The sequence below is a fragment of the Diorhabda sublineata genome, unplaced genomic scaffold (assembly GCF_026230105.1).
Source record: "Diorhabda sublineata isolate icDioSubl1.1 unplaced genomic scaffold, icDioSubl1.1 Dsub_80, whole genome shotgun sequence".
Lineage (NCBI taxonomy): Eukaryota > Metazoa > Arthropoda > Insecta > Coleoptera > Chrysomelidae > Diorhabda > Diorhabda sublineata.
The window spans coordinates 92,532-104,354 of NW_026614303.1; the positions used below are offsets into that span (position 1 = coordinate 92,532).

Here is an 11,823-nt window from a genome sequence, read left to right on the forward strand (position 1 = left end):
ATAGAATCCAAAAATTAATGGATGTCTGATCCTTAGAAATAAGAAAAATGACAAAACTAAAGTTGAAATAATAAATGTAAATCAAAAGAAACTAAATCTGAAGCTGAAACTTCAGGGAGAATAACGACCTTAGTATGGTACCAATAAAAGACAGAAAACTAGCTGAAAGAACAAATAAATTTACAACAGTACCAACTATAACCTACACAGCAGAATATATGACAATAAAGAGAAAACATATCTTAACCCAATGATAATTGAACATTCGAAAGAAAATTGAAAAATATAGAAATTGAAAAATAATTAAAACAAAAATCAATAAAAATTGAGACAAGATACAGCTGAATATATATATATATATATATATATATATATATATATATATATATATATATATATATATATATATATATATATATATATACAGTGCTTTTCAGATAAAAGTATCCACCTTTAATAACTTTTGTAATACTGGTATTTAGAAAAAATCCAAAAACACGTCAATTTATGTTGGAAGGGGCAAGCATTATGGCTTATTTAAACTTACTGGAAAAGCCACCCCCTCACCCCTAGCAGCATCCCCTTTATTTTTTTAAATTACTTGTCATATTTTTTATGTAAAATTTGGATACTCCTCTTTGAGCTGATTTCAAAAATGTATCATACTTGTAGGTTAAAGTGGTTAGTTTATGAGATAAACAATTTTTCTTTTAAGAGCACAAATTTTACTTATTATTTACTTTCACCTTATTTGCCTGTACTAAAATGGGTTGTACAACAGTTCAAACTCTTTAATCTTTTTAACTGTGCTATTCATTATGAAGTTACAATAAGTGTTCAAAATGAGTACCATTCACTTCCATACAATGGTATAATCTATTTTGAAATGCCTCTCTGACATTGCTTAATACGGCTGGATTTAATTGTCGACATTCATTTTCTATCCTCTCTCGTAAATCATCCAGAGATTCTGGTTGGGTAGCATAAACTTTTGTTTTTAAATACCCCCATAAAAAGAAGTCTAGGGGTGTTAAATCCGGTGACCTAGGTGGCCACTCCATCATCTGCCCCCTTCTACCTATCCAACGACAGGCATAGCATAGTGTGGGGGAGCTCCGTTTTGTTGAAATACCAGTAAATCTTCGGAAAGGTTATCATCATTTTCTATTATTGTTGTAATACGTAGGTCAACCCCTTCCCTGAGTAACTCAAGATATGATTCACCATTTAAATTTCCGTTGATGAAGAAAGGTCCGACAATGTGGTCACCTAGGATACCACACCAAACGTTTAACTTTTGGGGATGTTGTGTATGGAATTCACGCATAATATGTGGATCACTTTCAGCCCAATATCTACAATTATGCCTACTTACTAAGCCATTTAATGACCATGAGCATTCATCAGAAAAGCAAATATTGTTTAACAATTGTGGATTGTTATTGATAATTTGCGTCATTGATTCGCAAAACTCTAGACGACGATCAAAATCATCTTCATTCAACTCGTGCACCAACTTAACTTTGTATGGGTGGTACTTGAATTTATGTAGAACTCGGAAAACTGTAGAAGATGAAACACCGATCGCTCTACTTATTGTTGACAACGATTGGGGTTGTTGAGCCTCTAAGCTGACTTGCCCTAAAATTGCCACTTGGATTGCTTCGTTATTTACGAGACCCTCTCGCTTATGCACTTTATTGCAAACAGACCCTGTTGTGGTAAATTTCTCCATCAGTTGAATTACATACTTATGAGTTGCATGTCATGTAATTCGTTAAATATTCTAGCAGCAGCTCTTGCACAATTATTATTTTGGTAGTATAAACCTACAATTTCAATTCTTTCTTGCAAAGAGTAAACCATTTCAGAGAAACAAAATAAATAATGTATCAAATTACACTATCAATAGTGACTACAAATTCTAGTTGACAATGTCAAACTTTGATAAAAAGTAGAGTTTTTTGTTGTTTGGATTTTTTAAGTAGAATAAATAGCACAGTTATAAAGATTAAAAGTTTGAACTGTTGTACAACCCATTTTAGTACAGGCAAATAAGGTGAAAGTAAATAATAAGTAAAATTTGTGCTTTTAAAAGAAAAATTGTTTATCTCATAAACTAACCACTTTAACCTACAAGTATTATACATTTTTGAAATCAGCTCAAAGAGGAGTATCCAAATTTTACATAAAAAATATGAAAAGTAAAAAAATGTATAATACTTGTAGGTTAAAGTGGGTTAGTTTTATGAGATAAACAATTTTCTTTAAAAGCACAAATTTGACTTATTATGTACTTCACCTTATTTGCCTGTACTAAAATGGGTTGTACAACAGTTCAAACTTTTAATCTTTATACTGTGCTAATTTATTCAAGCACTGCTATATATATATATATATATATCTATATATATATATATATATATATATATATATATATGTATATATGTATATATATATATTTATATATATATATGTATATATATATATTTATAATTAATCGAAGGAAACCAACTCGCGACCTCAGAGCGCACTAGAAGAAAATTGGCTCAACATCACAAAAGAAACCATATCGAAATTGATTCAGCTAATGTCTAATCATATGAGAAATATTATTATAGGAATTACCCATTATTGAAAATTAAGTGATAAGTTAGATAATAGTTAATACGCCATCATTGTTACGATAATAAAACGAGTTAATTTGTATTATTAGTAAGAACATTTAATTTTTTTTATTTGATGCCTATTTGAAGTCAAATATTACCAAAGGAACTATTTTTATGTCAAATGCAGACGAAGCTACTTCCTATTTCACAAAGGTGTGAGCACTTTCATAAATATATTTTTAGTGGAACTGTGATTTTTGAAAGTAATGAAAAGACTGTAACAATTTTTCTAAGAATCATAAGAATAAACCCATCTAGAACTTCAAATATTAGGTTAAATTTGGAACAGTACCATATCATGATATCTTTATTGAATTGAAAATTGGGTAATAAACATTTTCTTGCAGATGCACTATCGATATCGTTTAACACAGACTTAAATTATTTAATATTGGTACATCAGAAAAATGTAAAAATAATGCCGATAACACCACAGGATTAAGTAATATGGAAAAGTTGTTTATTTCAAAATATATTGAGAGACCTGCCTCGTGAAATAAAAGAGCATATTATTATAAAATTTCCGAAAGCCTGAGTCCCTCCGTTCTATCTATGAAACTGAGTTTATGCATCATTTTATTAATAAAAAATCAAAAATTATGGATCTTTAAGCATGAGTTGTTCAGACGAAATTATCTAAAATCTAACGAGATGGCTACAAGCTTGTTTTTGGGAGAAACTTCAAATTTCTTCACACTCACCTCTCAAACTTTTCAAATAGAAATCAAACATAACATGAAAATAAAAACTCTCATCTTTACAAGAGACAAGATGATCACAAATGCTCTGTTTTGGTTAGGTTCCCGGTGTAAAAAAGATCTTTTATTTGGCCCCACAAATAAAAATCTAGGCAAGTTAGGTCTGAAGATCTGGATGGCCAAATAAATAAACTTGTCCTATGAACATATCAGGGTACGTTTGATCTAAAAAATGCACAACTTATATGGAATAATATGCCGGGCAATCATCAGATTGTAAGAACATGTCACTACAAATGACTAAGTAAGGGCATATTTTCTAAAAGAAAAGACACAATTCGTTTTTTCACAAGTATAAATATTTTTCTTTTATAAAGATTATAATAAGAATGAGTATTAGTTTTATATAAGACTGATAAGTCTGCTACTCTATTTTCTATGAAAAAGTATCATTTTCCTTCGATTTGAAGAGTTTCGTAATAATTGCTATGCTTTTTCTTTCAGTCCACAACATTAGATATACCATACAAAGCTCAGTTGAGAGATATTTAATACTGATTTGAACATATCACCTCTGGGATCACTGAAAATACCTTCTCAATATATATTCACCCATGTATCTAAAAGTATGACATCGAATCCAATAAAGGTATATTCATAAAGATTGTATAATCTAATACATAAAATTCTCGTGTGATATTTGTTGCCAAACTCCTCCGAATTAACTGGACCGATTTTCGTGATTTTTTATGTGAATATAGTGTAAGTCCAAGAATCGGCCAACATCTATTTTTCATATCTCTATATGTTAAGGGTCGCTCACACCAAAATAATGCCTAAGAAAATATTTCAAAGAAATAATATTTATGGCAAAACAACTTTTGACGGGTCAGCTAATATTTATTATAATAATTAGATAGAAAGGTGAATGCTCAATACATTCTTGTATAAAGAAGTATATTACATTTATGTAATTTTGATGACCTATATATTTTGTAAAATATGTATTAGAATGGTCAAAAACTTGAATTGATGTTTCCCAAAAATGGGTCATAACATGAATTTGAATATAATAACAGAACCAATTTTTGAAAATATTTTCTAGTTTACAAATTTATGGTAAAATTCAACTAATTTGTTTTTTGTGCCATACTTAAAAAACCGACTCGACAATTTCATCTTAGATAAGAACTTTAGTTGCTTAAAATAGAGTTTTGGATTAAGGCAAAGGTAAAATAACATCTAATATCTGTTATTAGCAATTGACAGAAAAGTTTCTGGACATTCCAAATTTTCATGAAAATACTCCCCAAAAAATCGAAGAATACTTGGAGAAAATAATAAAATGTATTACACTCACCATTTGTACTGAAGCTATACAAATAATTATTTGCAGCTTTCTTACTACATATTGAATAAAAGGAGATTAGTAAGATTATCAAGTCATATCGATCCATCCAAAGAGCAAATACTCATTGCGATTAATCTTGTTTTCTACTATTTGCATTTTAACATCTTAGTTGGCAAATCAGTTTCAAGTTACTACTTCAACCTAAAAACAAGAAAACACTTCTTCAGTTAAACGACACAAAATGTATAGTTTGCTTAATATTGGGTATTGTGATAAAGCAAGAAAATTTTTTTCTTTAGTAATAATTCAATTTCCACACCTGCATTCAGTTGAAGTTAGAGGCCTTTTCCTGTTCCCTTTCTTCCCCCAAAATAAAAAAAAATATACATTACATTTAATAATTCAACAGAAAAACATTTTCACACATGTTTTTTTGGAAAAGATCACTTTTTATATGTATCAATATTTCTGCGCCTACAAAAATGAGGCTTTTGTGATTTAAATAAATCCAAAATATAGTGTTAAATTATAGAAAAAATCAGCTTTCCGCCACAAAAATTCACACAAATACGAATCTAGCATATTCCGATATTTTACTAATTCGTACTTGTACCTTATCTTTGCTCTTTATGTATGTGTTCCAGTTTCCATATTAACAGTGAAGTGTATAAAATTCATCTTCTACTTTTGTAGTTTTGGTATTGGAATTCCACACATCAGACATAATAGTAGTTCCGGGTTCTAAGTACTGGCCAATAATATAAAGCCACACTTTTTTTCTCCTGAAAGGCATGGCAAACAAAAACATTTCCCATCCTCTTGACAAATTCCCACAAACACCTAGTGATGCGTCCTCAATTGTATATCGTTTGTGAATAAACAGGACTCATCAATTTATATGGTTTTTTTGGGTTCTTGCAACAATTCCCTAAAATAATTTTTCCATTCGGTTACCTCATCATTACTCGACCCCAATTCTTCTCGGGCAACTTTTGTACCCTATTTCTCTTGTGGCCATGCATGTATCAATAATGCTAGGGTTTCATAATAATGAACTGCGTTCCAACCAAGTCTCCATTCTCATAAGTTTCTCGAATTGGTAACTTCTCTTCTTGTACACCCACCAAACTTAATTACATATTACTATAAACAGTACGCATCACTTGTTTCTGCTGTTTCCTTTTGAAATAATAAATTTTTTTAAATTCTGCTGTTTCCTCTTGGAATAATACACTTATTTATACTTATATATACTATATTTTACTTATTTTTAAAAATTCTACTGCATTTTTTCGACACTGCTTTTTTCAATGAAAAAGTGTATAACTAATATTTTCAAATTGACTATCAGAACCACTCTATGATAATACAGAGAGAATATCCGATAAAGGATAAAATACCATTTCAAAATCCAATCACACACGTTTGTAAATATTACGTCACCTAATAGATTCACACAATAAACATCAGCTACAACAACATGTAATAAGGAAAGCCTAAATAAATACAATTGATAAAGTAAGCTAATACCACATCTATTAAGGAATTCCAAAATTTCTCATATTCATTAAATCATTCTACAATTTTCTACAAGAAATATTCAATACTCAGAAAGATTTCAAATGTAATTTGAAATCAACAAAAACAGAAAAGAGAACCTCAGCTTAATGAGATCTATATACCATTACTGTCAATCACCTTACTGACAATGTAAGTGATATATGTATGTTATAATTTATTAACCAAGCTAAAGAATAATATTATAGAGTACAATGTAACTATTGGGAATTGTGAATACAACAATACATTATACTGCCCTCATATGTCTTTACTATACTGAATAAATAAATAGCCACCTTTATATTACCCTTCTCTTTTGTGTTTTTTTATATTTTACCTATTTATCCATTTTGGTGGACATTAAATATAATATAAAATTAGTTGAAAATAAGTTGATAATTATATTGAACTATAAACTTTACTTCTGTTCTAATTCATCAAACTATCAATGTTCACAAGAAGCAGAGATAACATTTATAACACTGTTACATTAACCATTTAAAGGCAATGATTCACTTAATTAATATGTTCATTATTTTTGCAATTCGAGTACCTACTTACATTATTTCATAAAATGTAAGCATGTTTTCTAGAAGCAATATTGAGGTATTATAAGCTAGCAGAAAAGAATTGATTACATTATTAAAATATAATAATATGAAAAGGTATTCATGGTGTTTTAATGATCACAACCGTTGCAATTAAAAAATGTGCTAGTTTGGTTACATACACTATGCCACTCACTTCCCTGATTGCCTTAACAGACAGTAGAACAAGAGTAAAGACCAGCAAAAGTATCCAAATCCCCAGCCATACTGAAAACAGCTGCTGAAAGAACCTTTTTCATTTCATATATCAATTGGATGTAGATTGTTTTCCATCAGTTATATAAACAAATTTAAATTGATAATACAATATGGGCTAATCTAATACAACTCCAGAAAATAATGTTTTTATTCCTCAATTTTTCATTTTATTTATTAGGAGTTATTTGAAGGTTCACAATAAACGAATGTTTGGAATTAATTTGTTAAACAAAAAAAAACTGATTTACAATACACCTTCAAGTTAGCATCCCTATCACAATTAACAACAATTTTTTTGTCACTATTGAACAATAAATATCCAATTATAATTGTTTATTTATAAATTATTTTAATTTTCTCTTTGATAGCCTATTTTTCATTTAATTCTCAATTTTATTGGCAAACACCAACTAACCTATCTTCATTTTACTCACATCATGAAGATACTAAATATAGGAAGGTTTACCTGTTTTATTCTGGTTATCCGCATATGTTCTGAAACTTCTTCCTACTACCTTTCACTAATTCATAATGTTGGTGTTATTTGGATGCTAATATTTTTAAACTCTGTGGCTTTCTTCAGCTTCATAATTTTAACCATTTTTACTTTGAAAGTACAAACTTCATTCCTGTATTTTGCATACAAGTCAATCAACTGTTTCATGTTGTTTCGTTGTTTATTGTTCAATTTCTTTTTTTTTATATGTTTTATTAAAACTATACTTATTTACTAGTAGTTTTATTTATTAGCACTTCCATTATCAGGTTTTCAAGCTACCATGTTTTTTATCACTTTGCTATCTTCTTCTTTTTTCTATCTCTTGACAGGACTAGGGATATTCGATATAAATCGATGCATCGAAAACTTTATACATTTTTTAAGCATGTTTTTAGAGATATTCATTCATACATTCAATTTTTTTTTGTATGTGCGACATTTTCTTTATTTTTTCTTTCCCCTACAGGTGCTACAAAACGGAAAATTCAGCGACGATGAGAAGTTTCGGCAAGAAATTGATAATTTTGAAAAACAGCTCAAACCTAAGGAGAACCAAAGACTATACTCGATGAAGCATAGAAAAAATAAAAATTATCGAATTGTGTTCTAAAAATCCTGGAGCAGCAAAATCGTTGATACCTCGAGCAAGCTCTAGACGTCCGCGCTTGGAGGAAGAGCAGTCTGAATTGCTGAAAACTATTAGTGATTTAGCTATGTTTGGTGCATCAGCTGAGGAACGGCGTCGCTGTGAAATTGTTCCTAGTGTCCATAGTCTTTCAGAGCTGCTCACTGAAAAACTTATCGAGCTGGGATTTAATATTTCTCGAAGCGCCGCTTACATTCCACTGTTGCCTAGACGGGCAGATACGCGGTAGGCTAAGCGCCACGTAGTGACTGTACCGGTGAAGTTGAGTTGCACCAAGACCAATACTTTTCTGTAGCTTCCATAAGGTCACTAGAAACTGTAGCCTCAATACTTGGCCCTAATTCTATATCTTTTTTATCCCAAGATGACAAAGCATCACAAAAGTTGCAGAACATCGACGTACGGCTCATCATGCACGAGCTGTGCAAACACTTAAATTGCGACCACCGTGTATTGTTTCAAGACCAGCGACTGTGTGCAAGCGACAAAGGTTTGGAGTGGCTCAATCAGAACGAAGTTGAAGGAGCAGATGATTTCATTGAAAATTATTTGAATATGTTGGTTCTAGTAGTCACTCTTGGGAGTACACGAGTCTCCATGGACTGAATTAGAATAATCTCTTATTAATTTACGTTGAAGTATTTATTATTTAATTTCATCACAGTGATTTTAAACTAAGGCAATATTCTCAAATCACAATTGTATACTAGTCTTTAATAAAAGTGATAGTGCAAATTGTTTTTTTTTTTGTATTTTTTTTAAATCCAATGAATTTTACAGCCAAAAACACATTATAAAAAATCTCACGTGAGAATGGGGGAGGGGGGTGTAGGTAGTAAAGAAAAATCTTACGAAATCTCATCAGGAGGGTGGGGAGTCGAAAAATCCTAGAAAATGTCTCACGTAATTCATGGACGCCCCCTTTCTGGTGTTTTATGGGGTACAAGAGTCTCTTTTAGGTTAGCTGGCCTATTGAATTGACAAGTTTCACAATTTCTTACATAGTTCTCAATATCTTTAGACATTTTGAGCCATATCACAATTTTACGTGATTGTAATTTACATTTTTACATTCCAAAGTTGGTCAAATGTATTAATTTAAACATACTACTTCTAAGTTTCAGAAGGAACAACAATTTTTATGTTATAAAATAGCAAATTGTCAGAAAAAAATATTTGTTATGTCTCAAGTTTAAGGAATATTTCAATTCAGAAGTCAACTTTTTATCAGTGTTGGGCTATGAAGTTATTCAACAATCATTATTAACAGCATTTTGAAAAACAATTTCCTTTTCTGCAGACATCGGTACAGTTAAAGAGAGTGCACGAATAGTGTATCCTAGTTCTGTATCTAAGGGAGTCTCTGATTTAATATAAGATCAACTTAATGCATCTGCGACATACATCTTAGGACTAGGTAAATATCTTGTGTCTAAAAGTTTTTCAATCGCCGAAACAGCTTGTACATTTTTTTAGAAGGTTGCATTTTATATTGCAGCTTATCAAAGTTAAATTTTATATATTTTAAAGATCATTTCTAATATTTTTTAAATTTAATTACAGATTAAATTGCTTTTCCTTCCAGCTTAGCTAAAATTTCGTCACACCTAGGAATAATATAATGCTCTCGACAAATATATTTGTTATATCAGTTGGAAACTCAACTTTAGAAATTATACTTTTTTGTTCAAGATTATCTAACGTTGATTTTAGTTTTTCATTAGAGGCCAATGTTACCTTCTTTGTGTTTGTATAATCTAATTTCCACATAATCTGAAATTCATCCGAAGCCCTCAAAAATGTTTTTAAAATTTTTATTTACTCCATTTCTTGTTTTTGGCAGTATTATTATCATCTTGGTTTGAACTATACTCCCTCTAGATATCATGTTAAAATGTAAACAATCACCTAACTCCAGTGAAGGCCCTGACTCTAAATCAACTATAAAAAATTCAACATTTTTAAAGTGACTTTTATAAAAACACTCAATTTCAATAGGAAATTATTGTCATGGATGTTGAAATAATTTTATATTTATCAGATCATTAAAATATTTCAAAGGTACAACGCTAGATTCAGCTCCTGTTTCAAGCTTAAACATAATGTCAATTGTCAATATTGTTAACAATAATAGGTTCATACCAGCTATTCTTTTTAATATTTGGCTTATGCTCATTAATAAAAATAGAATTCTCAATACCTGCATTGTCCCTACTTATAATGTCTGAATTCTGAGTTTACATTGCCCAAAACCTGTACTTCTGATGTTAGTTTCTTAACCTCAGCTTCATCTTGTTCATTTGACCAATATTCTTCCTGCCTCCCGTTTTCTGGCTATTTGGAATTAGAATAATTACCTCGTTCTTACCACTTGTTTTGGTGCTGTTTGTCCTTGAAAAAACAAACCTTAGTAAAATGGCCTTTACGTTGACAAATTGCACAAATTTGATTATAAGAGGGGCATTGTCTAGGTTGATGACTGAAAACACATCTTCCACATTTGGGTAAAAACTTAAGAGCATCAGCTTCTTGTGTTTATTCTGTACCACTTTTTAATAACTCAACATGTTTCATTGTAACTTCAATACTTCTACAATATTGAAGTGTCCTATCTAATGACATTGATGGTTCTCTTGATAAGTGACTTTGAACCTAATTATCCAGAACACCCAGTGCTATTCTGTCTTTTATCATCCTCTCTGCATAGCTGCTTTTACACTGACCCTTTTCACATACAAACACAAACAAACAGTTTGCTGCTCGAGTCTATATTTTGACCTTCTTTTTGCTGTATGCTGTTAAATTTAATTGTTTTCATACTTACATTTCTTTGGGTAAGAAATGATCATCAAAACAAAATAACACATCATCTAGTTTTGAAGTTTTGGTTGTTTCAAATGTATTATAGATATACAACTAGTGTTTTTTCCTGAAGCTAACAAAAATATTTCAAATATTTGCTTCCATTTGGACCATCCATGTGGCTCCTGTACGTTAAACGCTTCCGGGGACTTGAAGTATTCCATTTTTAACTTCTCGTTTTTTATTATACTTATTGGAGGGAAAATGGCTTATGTCTAACTTTTATTTTTTATTCATTTTAAGCTCTCGGCGATTTTCGATTACGCTTCTGACACCATGTTTCGTTGTTCATTGTTCAATTGCTTCTTTTATTAAAAATATATTTATTTACTAATAGTTTTATTTATTAGTACTTTCATTATCAGGTTTACTAGCTACTATGTTTTTATCAATGTCCCCTCTTCTTCTTTTTTATCTTTTGACAGGATCAAAACTAAATAACTAAAAATGCATAAAACTTAAAAATATAGCCGATTTTAAACGTGTCAAATACCTAAAGCAAGTTACCAAATCAAGTAGCTAAATTTAGTAACTTGTATGTTGAAAACAACTTGACTAAACGCCGACTAAACGAGTGTAGACAGGTTGCTTCAGTCTAGTTTATTAGTACAGAGTGAGGGGATTATTTTTATTTTATTTAGTAGCGTGTTAAGATGTCTCGTTAGAGTGAAGCGACAACATTAAAGTTTGTAGAAGAATATTGCGAAAGGCGATGCCTATGAGGCACAGGGG

The 11,823-nt window shown here is 30.4% G+C and overlaps 1 long non-coding RNA gene across 4 annotated transcripts; it reads right to left on the reverse strand.

Annotated features, from left to right (window-relative positions):
• Positions 1–2,542: 2,542 nt before the first annotated feature.
• LOC130452324 (uncharacterized) lies at positions 2,543–11,484 on the reverse strand. 4 transcript variants are annotated; one of them, XR_008910949.1, is made up of 6 exons: positions 11,054–11,473; positions 7,551–10,620; positions 5,332–5,646; positions 5,038–5,078; positions 4,728–4,919; positions 2,544–4,203 (listed from the first exon to the last, which is right to left on the reverse strand). It is a non-coding gene; the product is annotated as an uncharacterized LOC130452324 (long non-coding RNA). The 4 variants fall into 4 exon arrangements; XR_008910950.1 differs by having other exon boundaries at positions 2,543–4,203; positions 5,038–5,646; XR_008910951.1 differs by having other exon boundaries at positions 2,543–4,919; positions 5,038–5,646; positions 11,054–11,484.
• Between the last annotated feature and the right edge of the window lie 339 nt (positions 11,485–11,823).